Here is a 22,625-nt window from a genome sequence, read left to right as displayed (position 1 = left end):
CCTGGGAGGGGCATTAAACACAATCCCCAACTGCCTTGGCTTCAGATATTTTCACAGCTTCTGTTCTTAGGTACTTGGACTACACCTTCTCTGGCCTGACAGGGACCTTCAAAGTCAATCACAGAAGGGACCCTTAGCCTGTTTTCTTTGGATATAGATATGGAAATTCAGTTAGGAGTTGGGGGAAGCAAAACTTAGCCTGGGGAGTGGCAATTCTCTCCAGAGCCCTCGGAGCCGCCAGGTGCGGCTGTTCAACCCGTAGGGTAGGCACTCGGTGTCCTCCTTCAGGGCCACTGTCTCTCTGGGCACTATGCATAGTGCTGAGGAGCCTCACTAAGGAGCTGTGACACCTGGGAATTAAGGGAGGTGACATGCAGAATGCACCTGGCCCTAGAGAGCGCTCCACTGGCCTTTGCTCCCTCTCCCCCATTCTCTGCCATGCTGTCACATCGGCTTGCAGGGTGGTCTCACTGCTGGCCGGTAGAATTTACAGGAAGGAATCGGGCCAAGCCTGTGGAGTGGGTCTAGACTGAAAAATAAGCTGATCATCTACCTGTGTTGTGGGGATGGGAGGCAATTTTCTGGCCGGGCCTGGGAGAGGTTCAGCGTTAGGAGTGGATCTGTAAAATGTTCTGTGTGACTTAAAGGCGACACGTGACTGGCAGTTTCAAGCAGATCGGTTAGGGGAGGGCTGTGGGGCTGTGTGCCTTGTTGGGTTTGTGTGTTGTGAAATTATTTGACAATGAAAACAAGTGAATAAAAATATCCACTTGTGTTTTTTAAACTTTTATTCTAAGATGACTTCCAGGGATGAAGGAGGTAAGCGCCATCTGCTTACCCCAGCTCACAGCCAGACACTGTGGCTTGGGTAGGATCTTAAGCAGTTTTCTTAAGGTCTGGATTAGAGCTTCTGCCCAGCTCCGTTTCTCTGTGAGAAGAGTTTAATGAGTAAGAGGGTGGTCACTGAGAGGTGCAAAGAATCTCGGGAGAAAACATAGCCCAGAAATAAAGGCACGCCCATGGTCACACAGAAAATGGGAATAAAGGCTCAGTCTTCCACCTCCCTAACCTCCAGAGACCAAAAACCCCAGCTCGGAACTGGCTCGAAAGGCAGAGATAGATACATTGGGGCAGGGGGATGGTGAGGCAAATAGCTCCTCAGCTAACGAATGTGAGGAAGGGGAGGGATTTTATACTCCAAATGATCTTTTTTTTTTTTCTTTAGAACATAGACATCTGGTGTCCTATAAATAAAATTCAAAATGTAAATACTGTAAAGCCCATTAGAGAGTGGTTTTAGGTTTGGGGGGGAGCACGGGTCAGTTGCTAACCCGCTGCACTGTGGTGGGAAAACGTCACCCCACACGTGGGTGTTCTCGGCTCCAGCAAGCCGCCCGCGCCCCGCACCAGCCAGGCTGTGCTTCGTCTAACGAATAAACATTAAAACACGGGTCAGTTGTCCTATAGCTATTATGTTGCATGAACAGTTTTAAATAGCCACCTGAAAACCTTTCTGCTTTCATTTTAGTCATTGGGGGAAAAAAATACCTTGTGAAGGGAGAACACCACACTTGTTGCTAGGACCCAAATTCCTGTACTCGCCAATTAAGTCCCGAGACACGCACTCAGCCAGATTTTAATATCGGGTTTAAAATGCTCTTCAAAAGACACTTTCTGTTTGAGACATGTAAAACAAGCTTTATTTAATAATGCTCAATTTGACTTTCTCAATTTAAATATTTGCTCTGATCAGCAACCATTTGATCCCGGCTTCGTTTCGGGCTGAGGAATAATTTCTCTGGGCTTTTCTTCAGTGCCGGGTTGATCCTGGAGGCCGAGTGGCTGCTCTCGAGTTCTGCACATTTCTCGAATCTGCTGCGAGTGGAAAGAGACAGGCATAAAAAGCCTCTCCCAAAGCTGCCACATAACGTTTGCATTGTGTGTCCTCACGTCTGTGTAGCTGAAGACACATACATCATTTTTAAAAGACTCTTCATAATGGAATAATTATAAGGGAGATGTTTTTATTTTTTTAAAGTAGAACATCAGAATGCAAAGAAATTCCCAAGGAGGTATTCTGTTTCTAGATACATTCTGCTGTGTACCCTCTGGTTTTCCCCCATTCAGGGATTTTTACAAGAACTGTATGCACGAAATGGGTGGTCGTCCATTAGCAGTCAGGGATTTTAAGACTGAAGCTCGAAGAGGGAGAGTTAATATGTTACTTCAATGTGTTTTAAAAGAGGGAACGTCACTGTGGATTCCACCAACCTTAGGAACATTTCAGAGATGTTTTGGTTCCCGTTATTCCTATTGTTCGGATTTTACTAACACAAGATTTAAAAAACCTTGAGTTTTGGTTTTTATCTTCGCATGCGCCCTTTAGAAAATAGCCGCTGTGAAGCCCGTGGCCCTGGTCCCCCTCTCGAGGTATCGTAAAGCCGTTCGTACGGCATAAACGCCTGACAACCTTGCTCCCTGATACCAGCCGGGGGTGAGTCAGCCAGTGGCAAGGGTGGGAGAAATGCTATCCATTATCTGAGCAACCTCCACAGGGACTGTGACCCCCGCATGGGAGGGAGGGGAGGGGTCTTTTGCTGTGAAAGAAGTGTTTATTAGCGCAGGGCCAGCGCCTGGTTTATGCACCCCGGCCGGGTGGAAGGATGCCACCCCACCCCGCCTGCAGCCTGCGTCCTGGCCTGAAGTGTTTACCGCCAGGGTGATTTACACCATCCAGGTGTTCACTTGGGAAGCACCTCGGCTCTGAGCTGACACGGCGATTGCAGTGGGTTTGCAGGCTACAGCGTTTTTCTATTCATCAGGGTCCAGGGGCCAAACACAGCTTTTGTCAATGCTGGTGCAAAGCAGGTTCCTCTCCTTTAGCACCCCGCGGCTTTCAAAAGGGTCTTGTAAGCAGTTTCTTTTTTTAACGGAATTCAGGGTTCACAGATAAGCCTGCGGTTATGGCGACTGTTCACTTCTCACCAGCCCCACAGATCGGCCTCTGTCGTGTGCTTCCATTTTAAGGGATGCATTTTTCAGGAGCCGCTTCCTCTATTTTGCTCACATTTCAGTGCAGGTGATGGTTACTGTTTTGTCACTGGGTTTCCATGGGGAGCCCCTGACCCCTACCTAAGCCTGGCATAATTTGAATGCTGAATTAAAACATGCCCCAAGACACTAAAAATGGCCATTTCATTTGATTAAAAACAATACCATATATTTTATAATTTGTTTTATCTGTCCAGCTCACCTCCATTTAAAGGAGTTTGGACATTTATTACATATCCATTTTTACACTTGTACTAATCTTTTCTCCAGCCACCTCTGGTACTCTGATAAAACAATCAAATGTATTTTTGCCTCATAAAATTCTATACACACACACACAGACACGAGGGTGTGAGAAGGATGCTTGTAGTGAAGTACAAGATTCTTTGTTTAAATTTTGCAAATTTTTACTGATCTTGAAAATAACTTTTTCAGTAATCCTGAAAAATAGTGATCCTGAAATTTTAAGAGCTCTTTGCAGCTTAGCTGTTTTTCTCTCCTTGATAAAATTTTCCAAGAATAGTTCTGTTGCACCCTTGCAAGATCAGTACACGTAAACCATTTGGTCAAACACAGGTGGGTTAAAAAGTAGGAACCATCTGATCCAGTTTTAGCAAATACTATTCCTTCTGCTTTGAACTCTACATTTAAAATACACTTTTAAGTCAATGATTTGAATACCAACAAATTGACTTAAAAAGCATTCAGACTTCCCATTGGTGCTCTTTTCTCTCCGGACTATAAATATGTAAACCTCCCCAACAAAGTAAAAATAGCATTGATTTCCCATGCTACACAGGGAAACGTTTGCACCAGCAACAACTGTTTAAAATTACTGGTTCTGGGATGAGGAAAACAAAATGCCAGAAATAAAATTTTTATTTCCAAGCATCAAGTTGAAGCCCTTTCAAACTAGCATGGACTCCCTGGGTAACGCTTTTTCTCTGTTGCCTGGCACAGCCTAACATTAAAAAGCAGCATGGAAAACATCACGCTGACCCAAAGAAAATGGAAAGAGAAGTACTGAAGTGACCAATTTTTACCCTTGCTATAAATGGAATAAGTATGTGCATTTGCGAATCTTAATTCTTCTAAACATGTTGCCTCAACTGATGTCACTTGTAGATACAGACATGAAAATACGAGACCACGCTCTATTTTAAAGAATTGCTGAAGAGTGTTGAATACTCCAACCCACTGCACGGCCAGTGCAACTAAGAGCACAATTTAAACCACCGGATTCATTTCTTTTAACCTCCACTGGAGCTATCCCCAAAAAAGCAGGTGACTATTGAAAGCGGTTTTTTTCTTTCAATTCTAAATAACAAGAGGGATAAAAATTAATGTCATTCTATGGGGTTTGAACATTAAAAGGTACGAGAGAGTTAGCCAGGGCCTGCTAAATGGCTAAACAGATTAGTAGCCTTACTTTTCAACATATAAACATCTGAAACCCGTTTCCTGCTTAAGAAAAAAAGTCTAGGTGGATGACCTCGGGCACTTTTTTTTTTTATTAACAAATGTGAATTGTACATCATGGTGGGAAAAAAAAAAAAAAGGTCCACGCTTGGTGGTCTTTCTACAGTCTGTATATGGGGAGACAGAGAAAAAAATACAAAAATAAACGTTACCTTCTCACTTGCAGGGTGGGCAATGCCATTTCTGCAGCCGTCCAGGGCTCTGGCAAATGTTAAGGCTGTCACTGCAGACACAATCCCCATGGTCTGTCTGTGTGCCTCGATAGAGTCCGAAGAAAAACATTCCTCGCATTCCTGACGGTTGGTCCTATCTCCAGGCCTTGGCCTCGGCCCTGCAGGCTCGTGTCACCCCGTCAAACGGCCTAGGCCACGGCTAATCTAAACCCCTGCCCTCCCCAGCCAGCCCCGTGGCAGGGGAAAAACTGGGACCAATTTGCTGCCTAAACCCTGAGGATGCAGCAAGCTGATTCTCGACCCCTGAGGACGCCAGCTGCAGCTTGTTCTGCAGAAAAGAGCTTAGCGGTTCTGGCACGTTCTGACAAGATACATTTTATAGGACTTGTGCTAAAATTTGATATTGGAAGTTGGGATTCCAATTTTATGCCTCCAGTGATAACAGTGGCAGCTGGGACCTTTAAGAAATGTGTGTATGCCTTCTATTTAAGAGTTACATAATAAAAGCTATTTATGTCAAACACCTTATAAGGGAAAGATTTAGCCTAAATGTGATGAATAGAGCATATCATACCTTCTCAGATTTAGATAAGATGAAAAAAATCTGTTTTTGATTTGCAGTATTGGGTTTTTGGGGGCTCAAAATTTTAAGCGTCTCGTTTTAATTTACAAATTCATCAAGGGGCCTTTTTTCAATATTGTTTCTGTATAAAAAAACAACGGTACATAATTCAGTTTTCCAAGCCCTTCTAATGAACGCACACAAAAGGGCACAATTTCACAGGGCTTGATTTGATTTTTGTTAATTCCTAAGCATGCCATAAAAGCGTTCAGTGGCCCTTATAAATCGAAGCTGCTTTTGTTTCCTGAAAATGGCTGTGGTTTTGGCGAGGAACTGGCTGACCAGAACTTTGATAATCCTGATGAAGAGATCAGCCGCTCACGGAAGAAAACCTTTCCCAGCAATGGGACAGCAGCTCAGGCCAGCTTAATCTGCGGCTCCAAGTAAAACTTTCCCGGCAAAGGGACAGCAGTGCAGGCCAGTTCAATCCGCAGCTGGATTTTGGAGGGGCTTAGAATCCCCTCCAACTTCCCTGGTGACCCCACAGCAAGCTTTCTGAGGAGGAATGCCACTACCAAATACAGTGACTTTTGTTTACACCAGACTCTTGGGAGTGACCACGCACAGCCCTGTAAAGTGGGCTTGGTTGGAAAATCCCAGCTTCCTTCTTAGCTTTTCTGCTCAGACAGCGGAACCTAATTGAGATGGGAAGAGAACCCCAGTTAGCAAAGCCAGGGGTTCGCCTGCACCCACACGTGTGCTGCTTCAGTCCCCCTGGCTTCCGTTTTCTTTGATGAATTGGACGGTGTGACTACAGGTTAGCGAGAAAGCCCGATCGGACGGCGGCATGCTCGGTCATCTGGACGTTCTCTGCTCCTGCCCTGGCCCCCGCGTCTCCCACTGTGGACAGCAGCCCCCGCTGGGGAACACAGGTCATGGGGGACAAATGGAAACTCCACTTCTCCTTGGGACCTGTTGGAACCGGGCAACACCAACTTAAATTTGGCAAAACGCAAGTTCAGTTTCTTTTGCTCTTTCTGAAGTCACAACTTGAACGTGACAGCTCCTAAGCCAACACGATCTGAAAAAGAACTCGCTACTGAGCTGCTCTTCTCACTGTCTGAAAATTGCTTCGGCAATTTCCTTGTCTTTTATAATAAGAGAACCGCTATGCTTCCCTTGGTATTTTCCCCTCGTTTCACCACCAAATACTAGCACTTATGAAAGGATCTCTTGTGTCAATTGCCAGGCTGTCTCATATGTTGAATTTTAAATATGTTGGCTACATGATTATTGTCAGAGAATCAAGCTCCAGGTAAGGACCAGGAAGTGCATCTAATAGATGACAGCATGAATATTTTTAGAATAAAAATGGGCTGGTCCCGAGGTTTCTACAGTGACTTAGATTTAAAACACTGGCTTTGTGTCCTGTATCCCATCCACTAAGTGACACTGATGCTATCATTATCTACATTTCACATCAGATGAGATGAGGGAAGAGTCAATTTCATAAGGGGAGAACGTAACAGATGAAGCTCAACAATAAATATATTAATAACCGCCTTTACGGAGCTACTGCCAGATGCTGAGAGTTTTCTACTATCATAGTACGTGTGGAAAGACTCATTTGACCCCCACAGCAACCCAGGAGGAGGGAGTAGTATTAGCTGCATTTTGTAAATGAAACTGAGGCAGAGAGACGCCAGCCTATCACTGAAGACCAGGCTGCTGGAGAGTGACAAAGCATCAGAGTCGGGAGCCCAGGCCGGGCTGTCTGCTGGCAGAGCTGAAATAACGGAAGATAAGCACTAGCAGTGAAAGCCAGGTCAGGCCCAGGTTCACCCGCAGATCACCGCCTGGGGGTGAATGAGCCATTCTGAGCCCTAGTTTGCTCTTTAAGTTGGGGAGAGCAATGGTCCCTACCTCACGGATTTTTTAAAATTGGGATTGCATAAAATAGAGCCTGGAAAGTACATGTCCCATTGGATGTGCCCAGCAAACGCTAGGTGTTGTGCCTGTGGTCTGGGCTGGCCGCCCGCGTGCCAAAAGTTCATTCCTCTCACTGACCAGGGTCGTTACTACAAGGTTTACTCCGGGAATCCATCTGGGAACTCTGGCCAGATTGCCAAACGCCTGGATAGCAAGGTGGCTAAGGGCAGTATCGTGCAGTCCCAAGCAGCCAGGACTCAGCCAGGCTGCCCTGTGCCCAGCCTGCAGAGGCTGTCCACAGATGCCCGCAGGAAGGGGACGCATTATCGGGTGCACCAACCCTCCCAGGGAGGCCATGTGTAGAGCCCTACAAAGATAGCTCCAGGCCTTGCCGCTGAGTCTCTGTCCTAGACACAGTGTCATCCGGGGGTGGCAGAGAACGCCCAGTCGGCTTACGAGCCACCCGCCAGCCTTTCAGCTGCCCTGGCTGTCCTCTGGTTTCTGTTGGGTCTGTTTAGAAGGCAGACCCCTCAGGGTGCTTCCTCTACTCTATTCAAAGTGCCCCCGCCCTCACCCTTCAAACATAGTTGATGGTTGTACCATGAGAGGCAGGAACAATAAACAGCCCTGAAGCCAGTCCACTGAAGGCCTCAAGGTTCTGCTGACAGCTGGCCGCCTGCCCTGCCAAGGAGGCTGGGCAGCACAGGGCAGGGGGGAGGGCGGTGTTGAGAGCTGGTTCAAATCCTGCATCTGCCCCCTGCGAGCTGTGTTTGCTCAGGCTAGTAGCTTGCCCTCTCTGCATCTGGTTTCTCTGTCCGTAAAATCATGGCAGGCATGGGCAAAGTGCTGGCTAGCAATTTTGAATAAATACGGATTATCGGATTGCTATTTAACCAGGGCAATAAAAGGAAAATTGTGTGGAGAGCAATAACTCTTAAAAATGGGGTGGCCCACCCCATAATAGAAGCTAGAAAAAACAAATTCCAGGACACGATGATTTGGCAGGCTGATACATAGAAGAAATTCTACCATCGGGAAACAGCGTGGTCCGCAGGTGTTCTTCCCACCTTCTTCCTTTAATTACTAAATAAAATCTTCATTCATTTAAAAATCACTAACATAAATATGCTGTTCCCAGCGGCACTAGTGTATTCTTATATTTCAAGTATCTATACATCTGTAATTAAAATTAACGTTTTGCAAATACAAAAAACTTGAGAAACAGTGATAAGATTGTGATTGAGTTCTTTTCTGTGATATGTCTTTTATTAGTGTCTTATTTTTTTAACTGTTTCTGTGGATTTCTTTCCATATATGCATAGTTGGAATCTTGATGGAGCTTTACATAACTATTTTAAGATGGTGAACAATATTTTAGCACAGAACTATACTCCTCCCTGTTGCTGGGCATTCACATTGTTAAATGGATCTCTGTTAGAGGAGTATTTCACCCATAGAGCTTTCTACCACATTTCAGGTTACTTCACTGGGACGGATTCCCCATAGTGATGAGATTGAAGGCTATGCATATCAGATGATCTGTGATCAGATCTCAGCGTCACCTGCTAAGGAGACTCCCCTTGAGTACATGAAGTAAGTACCTGTGCTCAGGCAGCCCCCATAGGTCAAAGTTCAGTGGAAATGACCCCACGGATGGGTCTTTGCCTCTGACTTGAATCTCCATGAACTTTTACTGAGAAGTGGAGTTCATGAAGATTGTTGTAATTGTCACAAGTTCTTTGGGGGAGAATAGCTTTATGGATCATATTAGAGTTAAGAGAATTGTTTACAGATAATAGAGAAAACATTTCTGCTAATTAATAACAAACCTTAAAGGGAAACACCCAAATTGCCATGTTAATATAAAAACAGCCAGTCCCCAAGCTGCACCGTCTCTTAAAACTCGCATGCATTCTCAGTAAAGGGAGGTTCTTGGAGCCAAAATCAGACTGCGAGGGCTTCGAGGTGCCTTGGAATTCACCCACCCCAGTGGCAGGCTGCGAACCCCTGGGGCTCTGACTAACAGGCAGGTTCAGATACAGCAAGTCTGAGTGGGGCTGAGGTTCTCGTCAACAACCAGCACCAGGGAGGCTAGGGTAGCTGGTCCTGGAACCACACAGGGTGACCGGGGCTTAGAACAGAAAGGACACGGATTTCGTCTGTTTGGGGTAGCGGCTTCCTGAAGCCTTGTTTGAGAAGGATTTGGAGCAACAGATCTTAACTTTTACTATAGAATCACCAGGGGAGGGTTTTTAAAAACCTATGTAGGTTGCAGCCCCAGCTAACTGAATCGGAATATTTGTACGTGAGACTCTGGTACTAGGATTTTTTTCAAAGCTCCCATATGACTGCAATGTGCAGCTGAGGCTGAAAACTGGTGATTTAGGTGTTTTGTTAAGCCTGGGCAGGAGGGAGCTGAGGGAGGGACTGGTGATGTCTGCCGGGAGGAAGGCGGTGGCAAGCACTGCAAATCCGCCATCACTGATCTGAAGTTTGCAGAGGGTTAACAGACTTACCCAAAGTCTTGACTGTAGTGGAGGTAATATAAATCATATAAATTTAGGGAGTTAGGAACTCCGTCTTCAGACTTCTCTGTTTTTTCCCCTTTATTTCTTTTGAGATAGGGTCTCGCTCTCAACCAGACTCTACATGCAGTGGTGTTAAAATCACAGCTCATTGCAGCTTGAACTCCTGAGCTCAAGTCATTCTCTCACCATCGCCTCCCAAGTAGCTGGGACCACAGGCATGTCGCACCACACCTGGCTTTTTCCTTCTGGCCTCACACAATCCTCCCACCTCAGCCTCCCAAAGTGCTGGGAGTACAGGTCTGAGCCACCATGCCTAGCCAGACTCCAGTAATCATTCAAGATTGGCATGGACCAGTTGAGGTCCCTCACTTGAGGTCCCTATCATATTTTACTGTTTAGCCAAGAACAGTTAAGCAGGAGCCTGGCATTGAGGTTCTGCCTCAGCAGTGGCGAGAGCCAAGCCTGCTGGGGAAAAGACAGAGGACTAAGCGATGCCTGGAATTTATCCCAAAAGACAGAAGACGGTCTGGGAAGACTGGAAAATGGGATGTGTTCAAGTGAGCCCCACTGTCTGTGATCCTGGAAGGTCACAGGAAGACTTCAGACCATGGCAGATTGTCCAGAGGACAGAGTTAACCCATAGCAGCAGGTCAGGGTGTCCACGTCAAGAACACGATTTAGGAATCTGGTGGTTTTCCAAATACACCGAGAGTCGAAATTAGAGAGAAGTGTGGCTATCTCTGGGATAATCTGAGGTGGGTGCAGGGTTTTCAGGGGGAACCCCCTGGGTGCCAGGATGCTGTGTTTCTTATCTGACGTGTCCACATACGGGACAGTCATCAAGCTGTACATTTAAGGTTTGTGTGCTCCATACCCTGTTCACGTATGAAAGTTCTACTTCAATTTAAACAAGAAAAAGCCAAGACAGATAAATCTACAGTAGTCCCTGCCTATCTGCAGTTTTGCCTTCCAACATTTCAGTTATCCTCGGTAAATGGGGTCTGAAAATAGGTGAGCACAGAACAATGACATTTTGAGAGATTCAGCCATGTAACTTTTATTGCAGCATATTGTCAAACTCTTCAATTTATTCATTGTTCTTACTCCCATAGTGTGCCTCATTTATGAATTAAACTTTATCATGGGTATCTACAGAAAAAACCCAGTATACCTAGGGTTCCGTGCTACCCACATTTCCAAGCATGCACTGGAGGTCTTGGAACACACCGTCCAGGATGGAGGGGGACACAAAGATGGCTAAAAAGGCATAAAAACAGAAGCCAGTTAAAGGAAGGGGTAACAGAAGATGGAACAATAAAGCAAATTAACACATGAACTATGATGACTATGGAATGCAATCACGATCCTCCGCTCTTTGCTGACTTCTCTTACATTTTTGGAGATTTAGTATTCCGTTACTGTTGAATTTCACTGAGCCTGGGGTCACACCACTATCTTTTCAGTGCTTGTCTGAATCTGCTGTGGGCTGAATTAAGTGCTGAAGTTGACCAGGTGGCACTTTAAAGCCTGCAGGAATATTCCTTCTAAGGAGGAAAGGTCTTGGAGGTTTTAAGCAAAAAGAATCCTTGAAGTAGCCCCAGATGGATTATGCAGAGCACCTAAATAAGGCTCACAAACCTGATTAAAAATAAAATGTCCTGACTTGTAAGATAGAAATTACATTTTAGGTTTTGGGGTACATGTGAAGAACATGCAAGATTGTTGCATAGGTACACATGTGGCAGTGTGATTTGCTGCCTTCCTCCCCATCGCCTACATCTGGCATCTCTCCCCTTGCTATCTCTCCCCAACTCCCCACTCCCCCACCGCCCCTCCCCTATTTCCCCCCAACAAAACAAATAAAAAAAAACGGGACTCCTTTTTTGGGTGGTAAATTTGGCCACATTTTAATGTGGATTGGGATGGCAGCCATTTCCTGAGGATTGCACTTGAAAATTTAGCATTTTGTTGTAATAAAAAAATGTTTAAATTAAAAATAGAAATTACATTGAAACCTTTCCTCCTCTCTTTGATGTATCACATAGCAAATCTATTTCTCAAATGAAAAATTATTTTCATTTGGAAGAGGGAACAGGGGTTGGCAGTGGAGGGATTGTTTATCTAGGTGAGCTAAAAAGGCTGCATTTGGAAGTACCACACAGGTGATGACACGAAGGCTGAACAGGGAACTGGTTTCATTGTATGTGTCTGTCATCAAAAGAGACTCGGAGTCAAGGGCGGATGCCAGATGCAGGGAGGTAAGTCCCTGGGATCCTCCCTAGAGCGGCAGGTGCAGCCATCGTGGCCCTGGGCAGTTGGAGAACTGACGGCCAAGAGCTCCGTGTTCCTCAGAGGACAGCAAGGGAAAACGACATTATCCCAGGCACACCCCAAAAGCATCTCTGGTCTCTGCCCATCTCATTGAAATGTTTCTTTAAAAGATTTGATCCCTAAAATGCACCCTCCACCAAGAGAAATGGAAATGCTAGAACAGAAATTCACATCAAGGTGCAAATGACCGCAAAGCCAGGATTGATGAGGAGCTCTGGAGAGCTGAATGGGAGGGTTGGGGAGGGCCCTCTAAAGGAGGAAGGGTGGGCTCGGGCCAAGTCCTTGCCCTCTTCAGAGGTGTAGCCCATAAAATAGCAGCATAAGCTGTAGGCCATTGTCAGCCCTCTCACTGTTAGGGATGATGTCAACAAATCCATGCTTCTTCATAATTTTGGAGGCTCTTTTAACTGGGTGCTGGGGGAACTCCCAAATAGGAGAAACAAATGGTTACACAAAGCCTGTGCAGGTCCAGCAGTGAGCCCAGACTTGAAGGGGATTCTGAAAGGGGGAGACAGCCCTTCCTGGACAGTCCTTACTCTCGGGTAACCCAGAACCATCCATAAACGAAGTCAGCCTGGAGTCAAAATTGCTGTAATCAACTGTAACTGGAAATCACCTGACAAGCCCCTTTTCCCTTCCCACCATCTGCCAGCTAATGGGTATGTCTGTTACAATTATGCACCCTAGCCCTGGGGAATAACCACAAGACAGGTTCAGGGACCCGTTGGGCCCACTTTAGGGGAGAGACCAAAGCTAGAACTCCACAGATCAATGGACTTCCTTAAGCCCCTCATATTGGTAAACCCAATGACATTTTAGGTCTCCTAGAATTAGTGTCAGTTCAGAGACACTGTCTAGGAACTTCCCAAAGCTCTCTTTCTTTTCCCTCAAAGCAGTTATCCTGGTCAATGGCGACTTTTTTTCCTCCTCCACCCTCCCTGCCTCTGAGCCATTCTTGCAAGGCAGCCTGAGTGTTCTTGCATCAGCAAGTGCAAATCTGTCATCTTCCTGCGTATTAAAATCCTTCCTAGAGTGTCTAGTTCATTGCTCCAGCCTGGACCCTTCTGAGAGTCAAAGGGGATGTTGCCAATAGTCACAGTGGAACAAGAGTCAGAAGCTTGGGACGTGCAACAGGCAAACTGGGATGCGTGATACCCATGTGTTACAGGGCTCCGAATGCTGGGTCCTGGCACCCACGCCAGCCACCTTGCATCTCTGGAGCCCAGCCAAGCAGGTCTCCCCGCAACCCACCTGCCTCTGAGCCACTGCACGCGCAGGTTCCTCTCCATCTGTCTCCCCTCATTATCTGGATGCCTCTGCATCATCCCTAGGATGCATGCAGAGGCTGAGCCCCGGAGTCTCCAGGGTTGTTGTAAAATCCCCTTCCCATGGCCTTCAGCATGCCTGGCCAAGCAGTGAAGACAGGCCTCCCCACTATCTTACCACCGTGAACCTTCAGCATTGGCAGTGCCCGGTACCCAGCAGACAACCACAGAGATCTGCTGAATGAATAAGTGGACTTCCTTACATGCCTCCTGCAGAAAGGAAGAAGTGAGGAGCTACAAGGCTGCTGGAAATTTCTGCGACTTTCAGTAAACAATTTATGCAGCTTCCTGGTGCTGCTAGTGTGCTGTGGCTTTGAAAGACGGCCATCCAGTGGAGAAAGATGAAGAGTCGGGAACAATGTGCTGCTGGATCAACTTCCCAGCTGCAAGTGGGACCAGGGCTTTTCACATCCTCTGTTCCATCAGCGGCTACTGAGAGGGAATGTTGTTCTGGAGAACGCTGGTCTCTGGACACAGCTGAGGTATCTTGGAGCAATGGGAGGGGGCGGAGGTATCTTAGAGGCATAGGATCACCTTGGCAAGCCCACCAGGTGCCTTTGCCAGAACTGTCAAAACAGTGGCCCTCTGCAGGCAGACCAGACTGTATTTCAGGGTGAGTAACTCAGGAGCTGCCCCTACTCCACCCCAGCCAGGCTGCCCTGCGTGATCAACAAGCCACACAGCTGTTGCTGCAGCCCTGGAGCATGATAGCAGAAAGTGTCTGGAGCAACAGAACACGTCCTTCTCCCCTTTCTCCCCTAAACTCTACTGTTGGCCTTTGTGGAACTTTCCAGAAAGCCTGCCATGTCTTTGAGGCTGTGGTAGGTGGCTTCTCCTTGTTGCCCTATGTCATACCAATGCTATTTCCTTTTATTATAAATAGGAATTTCTCTCAAAGGGGTGCAGCCTAATACCCCCGGGCTGCTTTGTACTTTAATCAGGGGCTTTCCTGCCGAAATGTTTATCTTCCAGCAAAGAGGTGCTAATTTTATCTTGCAAAAGTGGATATCTGCTTACGTCCCTTCTACCTTCGAGAAAGATAACCAAAAGCATATTATGTCATCTAAATACAGCATGGTCTGAGATCAAAAGGCATAATGTACACATCTGCCAGAGTTGATGGAGCGGCCATTGGCCTGCTCTTCCGCCCGGCTCGCGTGTGCTCCATTGATAGACGCACTTTGCCATTTCTATGAAAGAAACTCCCAGGCGCTCTGTCTGTGCCAGTTGATTTCGAAGATATTGGGAGGTTTTGAAATAAGAATCCAAAATAGATATGCCCTTGTCACCCCTCTGTGTAAGCCCTCGCCACAGGAAATGGCACGGGTTCAAATGTTCGTATTGGAAGCAACGTGGGACCAGATAAGAAGCATGTCCCTGATGGTGACGTTTTCATGTTTAAAATCTAGTCAAAATGATGCATAGTCAGACGCCACCTGAGTTTTCCTTTGACTCCAGTTCTACTTCTGGTTTAGTGTTTTGAACCATGTTCTATTACAAGAGTATGCATGTCAACACCGGAGCCACACGTGTACACATGTATACACACCCATCTGAAGTAAATGCTCAAAAAACTAGATGTAGTCTGACGTGCATCACATGCTGAAAGATTTTTGTCCCCGTGGGGTCCAGCTTAACGCCCTCTCCTTCACTACTCAAAGTGCAGTCCCTGGACCAATGGCCTCCGAGTCCTTCCGGCGGCTGAAAATGCAGAATCCAGGGCCCCGCTGCAGACCTGCATGGTGTCAACCTGCGTTTTAACAAGCTCCCATGGCAGCACGGGGATGTGTATTACAGTTTGAGAGTGCTGGTCTGTTTCATTTTCTAAGTGTATTTAGTTTTTAAAATTTGGTTTCAACGGGCTAAATCAACGTCCCCACTCAGCAGTGCTTCATGACCTGGGATTGGACAAACCTCCAGGATACTGCAGCCAGGATTCCGAGGGCTCTGGGGTGGCTGCACTGAGAAAAGCAAGTGACATTTGCCTACAGCACTGCCCTTAGCAGGCACTTTCCTTTAGGCACTCTCTCAGACTTAGAGCCAGGAAGGCGATACCCAGGCATTTCCTCCCCCTTCCCTGGCCCACTTCCTCCTTCTCTGCCTTCTCTTTGGAAATTTCTCCAAGCCTCCTCTCCTCCTCTTAGGTCTCCAGTATGCTCAGAAACATGAAGACTTCCTATTTAGTGTGGTTTCTGTAAGCTCTCGCAAGCTGGGATATCGGCTCCCAAGCTTGGTGGAGTTTGCAATGACTCCTAGAGATCGGGATGAGGGGTGCCGGCCTGGCGTCAGGGCTCTACCTTACCCTGTAACCTTGGTGAGCGTCTTCTCTCGCCCTGGGTGAATGCATCGCCAAGGAACCTTGGATTCTGGAGGGTCTGGCACGAGGCCGCTCCTGGGCGACAGAGGATTAAGGAGTGTGAGAGGAACACATCAGATGTCAGGTGAAAAGGCCAACTCTTCCCTCCCCAAATGAGAACTGAGAATAAAATAAAAATGCCTAAAACATCTTCGGGCACCCTCACGTGAAGGCCTCCCTCTGCTCAGAATGGATTTATGAGGATAAAACAAAATTATAAATGGACTTAGCTTTGGAAACTGAAAAGCATATTGAACTCGCCAGGACTTAACAGCAGGAAGACTGCTGCCCCTCGAGTACATAAATACGCTGTAAAAATCATTACCACTCACATGCTGATTTTTTTACTTTTTTAAATTTCAAAAGTAATCTCTACCTCAAAAAGCAGACAAAAGCACGGAGAAACAATGAAAACCACCCATAAGCTCTACACCAAGAGAACGCTGCTGGCCCATTTGCTATGTGTCCCTCCAGACGTTTTCCTAGGAACCCACCACTGATGAATGTGTGTGCATACAATATTTACCCACCTGTCACCAAACATAAGTGGCATCATGTTGAACGTACTATTCAGAAGCTTGCCTTTTCTCCCAGCAATATGTCTCGGACATCTTTCCATGTCTACAATATTTAACAACTTCATTTTTTAAACCAATACACAATTAGGGACATCGTTTGTTTTTACCGGTTTTATATTGATAGTCATTTTGGTACTTGCAATTGTCACAAATTGCCATTTAAGCACCCAAGGTCGGTGGGATTTGCAAAGACTCCTAGAGATCCAAATGAGCAGCAGGGAGGTCACATGTTTCTGCACTACTCAGGATACTATCATAAAAGTGTTCACAGTGAATATCGTCAGACCTGCCTCTTTGTGCAGGTGTGGGTGTTTCTTTTCCAAGATGGATATCAAAATTGATGTCTGTATTGGAGGGTTTGAGTTTTCAATTGGAATCAATTTGGCAATACTTATTCTAAAAGCAAGATACCAATTTATGGGCCACCAACAGTCACCCTGCTCTCCATCCTATCCCCAATGCTGGCTAAGATAAATTCTGTTATTACTAAGAAAAGAATAACAATATTTTGGGGTTGTTTTAAAGACTGGGTCTTGCTCTGCCTCAGACTAGAGTACAGTGGAGCCATCACAGCTCACTGAAGCCTCAAATTCCTGGGCTTAAGGGATCCTGTCATCTCAGCCTCCCAAGTAGCTGGAACTACAGGTGTACATCACCGTGTGCAGCTAGTGAGTGTGTGTGTGTAGAGATGGAGGTCTCACTTTGTTGCCCAGGCTGGTCTCTAACTCCTGGCTTCAAGCAGTTCTCCTGCCTCAGCCTTCCAATGCTTATCCTTTGATCGTTTTTCTATTTACACATCTATGTGTGTGTATCTTTTTACAACAGATTTTTAAGTGGGCTTTATTTTGGATATTCATTTCTGTTTCATATTTTACAAGTATGTGTTACCAATTGGTTACCTGAATTTTCACTTTGTTTATGGTGTTAATTATTGTATTTTTTACGTAGTTTAATTTGTCATTTACTTTTTTTTTTTCACTTTCGCATTTATGTTGTAAGGAAAGTTTTTCTATCTTCTTTACAAATATGTGGTCTACATTTATTCCTAACATTTCTAGAGTTTAGTTTTTTCCTTTCACACTTTTTCCAATTGTCCCAACACTACTGAATGCTAGGTACTCTTCGTGATGTATTGCAGTGCCTTCTCTGTGTAATAAATCCCCTAAAATCATCCATTGCTAGCCAGGCGCTGTGGCTCATGCCTGTGATCCCAGCACTTTGGGAGGCCATGACAGGTGGATCACAAGGTCAAGACATCGAGACCATCTTGGCCAACTTGGTGAAGCTCCGTCTCTGCTAAAAATAAAAAAAATAGCTGGGCGTGGTGGTGCACAATTGAAGTCCCAGCTACTCGGGAGGCTGAGGCAGGAGAATCATTTTAACCTGGGTGATGGAGGTTGTAGTGGGCCGAGATGGTGCCACTACACTCCAGCCTGGTAACAGCATGAGACTCCATCTCCAAAAAAAAAAAAAAAAAAAATCAATTGCTGGACTCTGGTCTATTTCACTGGTCTGTTAATTTCCAGATATTTGGGGATTTTTTTCATATACCTTAATGTTGATAGTTTCTAGTTTAACTGTGTTCAGAGAATACACTGTAATTTAAATCTTTTTAAATTTATTGAGGACTTGGAACAGGGGCAGAGAGCAAACATTTTAGGTCCCACCCAGCCCCCGGTGTCACTGCTGCATGTTCTTCTTTCTTGAGTTTTGATGGGTTTTGTGCAATCCTTTAAAAATAGTCACTTTTAGGTCATGATCTGTACCAAAAAAATAGGCCATGGGCCATACTGGTGTAGAATATGGTATACATTGGTCAGCATGCCATGTGCACATGAAAAGAATGTGTACTTTGTTTTGGGGTGTGTGTTCTATGACTCGGGTCAGGTTGGTGTATAGTGGTGGTCAAGTTTTCCATATGTCATGATCATTTGTCTGTTTCGTCAAGGTTTGGAATAGGAGTATTGGAAAATCTAACTGTAGTTACGGATTGTGCTTTCTCCTGTTAGCTCTATCAGTTTTTGTTTCATGCATTTTGAAGCTGAAACCCTGTCATAGGACCTCATGAATGATTACCATCAAATCAGTTTGTTGAGCGAGTGACTACAATGCAACGAATGTCTGTCATTGGCAATCCTAGCAGTAACACTTCCAAATGCTGAGTCGTGGAAATAGCAATTCCCAGTCTGCAGTACTTCCAGAAACCAATAGTGAGGTCATTTTGATCAGGGTTATAAGAACCGGCCGTCAGTTTTCCCATGTGTAAAATGGGCATGGTAAGACCCCTCCGTATGTGGGGAAGATTAAATTGGACAATATATGTGAAAGATTTAGTGTGACAACTGGCAGAGAGCATGTGCTCAGTGCACTTTGCTGTTGGTATTGGTGTTAGGATTCGTAACCGCATTGTTTCCTGTGGGGGAAGAGGAAAATAAGAAGGTTTTTCTCAGAAACGTGGCCATAGTTGACCAGGAAGGAAAGGGGTTGACTGGGGGCCTCCAGCAAACAAGATGGGAAGCAGACCAGGAGCACGTGGGCAGGCTTTCACCACATGACATGAACTGAATTCTGACTTCCAAAAACTGTTGGGACCACATGCCTCCCACTCACAACTGCCAATCTCAAAAGCTAAAGCCCACTCGCCCAACAATAGCTTCTACATTCTCGAAGAATTTAAACCCTGGGCTTCAATGAGAACGCTAATAATTATGAGAACCACAGTACAAACCAAATGGAAGGGACAGCAACGTGGCCACAGGCTGTGACCTCAACACCCATCAGCACAACACCTTGGAAACGGAAGAACAATACAAGCAGAGGGCTCATGTGTCCAGGGTGAGCTCGAGTCCGCCGGTCAGCTCTGCTGCTCTGGGCCTCACTGACCTGTGCGACTGTCTTTCCCTGCAGCCTTAGCCCAGCCTGCTTATGTCCTGGCAAAGAAACCATGAGCCCCGCCCCCCGTGGTTGCTAACATCCCATTGGCCAAAGCGAGACACGTAGCTGAGGCCACATGAAGGGATGGAGCCTGTCACCCCACCCACGTGGGCTTTGTCAGTTCAGCAGCAGCAAGCTGAGGGCAGGAAGCTGGAACCAGGGGCACAGTTCACTCGACATCTGTGTACACGGACAGTGACTTCACCTCTGTGGTTCAGCCTGTTGACTTCCATGGGGAAACAGCTCTGCTTCTCAAGCAAGGTAGTTTTTGTATTTTTAGTAGAAATGAGGTTTCACCATGTTGGCCAAGCTGGTCTCAAACTCCTGATGTCAAGTGATCCACCTGCCTCAGCCTTCCAAAGTGGTGGGATTACAGGTAATACTGAGCATCTTACTGTGTGCCTGTTAGACATTCATATGTCTTCTTTGTGAAGGGTCTGTCTGGAAGTATTGACCATTTGTAAAGTTGGATTGATATCTTCTTAATACTGAGTTTTAAGAGTTCTTCATGTAGTTTGCATACAATCCTCCCTCTCTGGACACATGTTTTGTAAATATTTCTTGCAGCCTGAGGCTTACGTTTTAACTTTTAGTATTTTTAAAGAGAAAAGATAAAATTTGATAAATTTCAATTCATCAAAATTTTTTCTGTTGAGTGCTCTGTCAGGTCTAAGAAATCTTTGCCTGCCCCCAATTTGTGGAGACATTTATGTTTTCTTCTAGAAATTTCAGTTTTAGTTCTTAAATTTAGATCTTTGATAAATTTTTGAATTTATGCATATGGTGTGAGGTAGGGGTGAGATACATTTTTTTTTTCTATGTGACTATTCAGTTGCTCTTTACTAAGTTGAGGAAGTTTCCTTCTAGCTCTTAGTGACCAAGTGTTGGATTTCATTAAATTTTTTTACATGCCACATCACACATTAAAATATTAACAAACATGAACTGTGCAAATAGTCACCAGGATGACATTGTTGGGAATGGAGAGAGATATCATTCCTTTTGATGGGTTTACTGCCTTGACAGTTGGAGGTTTGCCAGACAGTGTCAGTTGGTGGCCCAGTAGTCATTTGCAAACTCTCCTTCCTTGCCTCCTGGGTAACCACTTTCACAACTTCTCTTGCAGCCAGTGGTGAGCTTGTGACTGAGTTGGGGCCAATGAGCCATAGTGAAAGCAAGCTATAGAACTCCTGAAAGAGTTTTTCTTCCTAGTGAGAGGACAGATAACTTTCTATCTACCTGGCTTTGGAGAGGTAGTCATAGGAAGATGGGATGCCTAAAGAAACACCTGTCACCTTGCAACTATGCTGGAATGGTCAGGAGAACTGCAGACATGTTTCCCAGGGTCCTGAAATCACTGGGAATTTAATTCCATCATGGGATGACAAACTTAAGACTTCTCATTATGAAAAATAATGAATTGTCTTTATCATGTGTGCTACGTTACTATTTTATTTGTAAACCATACAGTATTCTCCTCTACCTACCCTCAGCCTCCAAAATCCTAATCCAGTCTAGAATGGACCTTCTCTCAAGAAAATAAGCTAAGCATTTTCATCACCAATCCTTTTCAAACATGAAAATAAGACAGATTCCTTAAGAGAGACAGTCATGGGATGGGACCTAAGGAATAAAGTGGAAAGAATGCACAGCCTGGGCATTACAAGCCTGGGTTCTCATGGTGTCTGCCTCCCTAGCATCTCTAGGCTTTCTTCATTTTCTCAAGGTTTTATGTGCCTTTCTAGAGTCGTCTTAACCCTCCCTTTACCTAGAGTCTTTCATTTGTATGGTTTGTCTTACTCATCCTTCAGATATCAGTATAAAGCTTACCTCCTCAGGGGTCCTTCCAGACCCCCCAGACTCTTAGCACTCTGAATTTTTTCTGATACCAGTAATCCCAATTGAAATCGGATGTGTGATTTGCCATAATAGTCTCCTCCACTGGACATAAGGCTCTGAGGATGGGGATCAGACTTGTTTGTTGGAGCCCCTTAGCACCTACTACAGTGCCTTCACATCAGAGATGTTATGCACATATCTGGGGTGGATGGGTGGATCGATGGATGGATGGATGATGGATTGATGGATGGATGGGTGGATCAATGGATGAATAGGTAGATGGATGGGTAGTGATTTCAACGGCATTGTCACCAACTTGCTGCATATTAGGCAATGTATTTTCTCTTCTGGGCTGTAGTTTTCTCATCCGTCATACAAGGAGCTTGAACTAGGTGGAATGTAAGAGTCCTTCTATTGCCAACTGTTTATCAAACTGAACCCAGATGTTTGAATGTAGTTTTGCTTTTAAAATTTGTCCTTCCTCCATGTATCCATTTATTTCCCTCCACTGCTGATGAGCCTACAGTTACCCCAGAAATTCATTTCATAAAAGCATCCCATGGAGGATGGCTGGAGCAGCTGGTCACCTTGACTACTCCAAGATGCAGAGTGTGCAGTGGTTTTCAGACTGAGGATAGTTTCAGCATCTGCTGATTTCTCCACAATGCCAAGTCCATAGTCCCTTCTTCCACAATAAGAAGGCAGAATTGGTAGCAGGTTGTCAGTAATCATCAGAGGAGGCTGCACCTTTATTGGCCTGCTTTCCAACACATCTGTTCATCAAGCAGATGACAGATAAGAAGAAAAGTCCTTTTCTCAGGTTAAAGATTGCAACCAGAGCAATTTCTTGCAATGCCAATAATGTGGCTTTTACATCTGCATAGTGGGTGCTGCAGTGGGTTAATCCTGAACACCTGGCTTCACATGGAAACCAGTCCTACAAACTCACAGTATACAGACTTCTGTATGACATCCCCTTATCATAATTCATAGTGGAAACAAAGGCTAACACAAATTTCATTGCATTTCCATTTTCTTTTTCATCCATTTCCTCAAGGAAGAGTCACCAGCTCATCTGCCTTTCTCCCTTCTGGAATCACATTAAGAGTTGACAATTGACGGAGCCCCACTGAGCCAGGAACAGTGCTGAGGACATTTCATTCTTTCTCTCTAATTCTCACAGAAATCATTTACTGTGCATTCTCATTGTCATTTGATATACGAAGAAACAGGCTCACAGGAATGCTCAGATTTGCCCAAGTCACGCAGCTAAAGTGGTGAGGCTGAGATTTGAACCCAGATGGGAGCCTCTGAGGCTGAGCCTGTCTACTGCTCCAGGTTGCCTATCCAGTAAAAATCTCTGGCAGGAGATAAGATGAAGAGTCAGAAGATGGACTGAGAGCCAAGGGGCCAGCTACTCAGCCACCTCCTTGCCTTCCGATACCCGTGGGTGAGGCAGGGATGAGCTCTACAGTAGACATCTCTTCACAGCAACCCCAGCGACCTTCAGCTTGAACGCACAGTCTCTACCCTGAGATTG

The 22,625-nt window shown here is 45.5% G+C and overlaps 1 long non-coding RNA gene across 1 annotated transcript; it reads right to left on the bottom strand.

The window, feature by feature from the left end:
* Window positions 1-1,671: 1,671 nt before the first annotated feature.
* On the bottom strand, window positions 1,672-5,235 carry LOC108314668. Its single transcript, XR_001829590.2, has 2 exons — window positions 4,683-5,235; window positions 1,672-1,960 (listed from the first exon to the last, which is right to left on the bottom strand). It is a non-coding gene; the product is annotated as an uncharacterized LOC108314668 (long non-coding RNA).
* Between the last annotated feature and the right edge of the window lie 17,390 nt (window positions 5,236-22,625).

This window comes from Cebus imitator, unplaced genomic scaffold (genome assembly GCF_001604975.1).
Source record: "Cebus imitator isolate Cc_AM_T3 unplaced genomic scaffold, Cebus_imitator-1.0 Scaffold159, whole genome shotgun sequence".
NCBI lineage: Eukaryota > Metazoa > Chordata > Mammalia > Primates > Cebidae > Cebus > Cebus imitator.
This window is presented reverse-complemented; position numbering and strand designations above follow the sequence as displayed.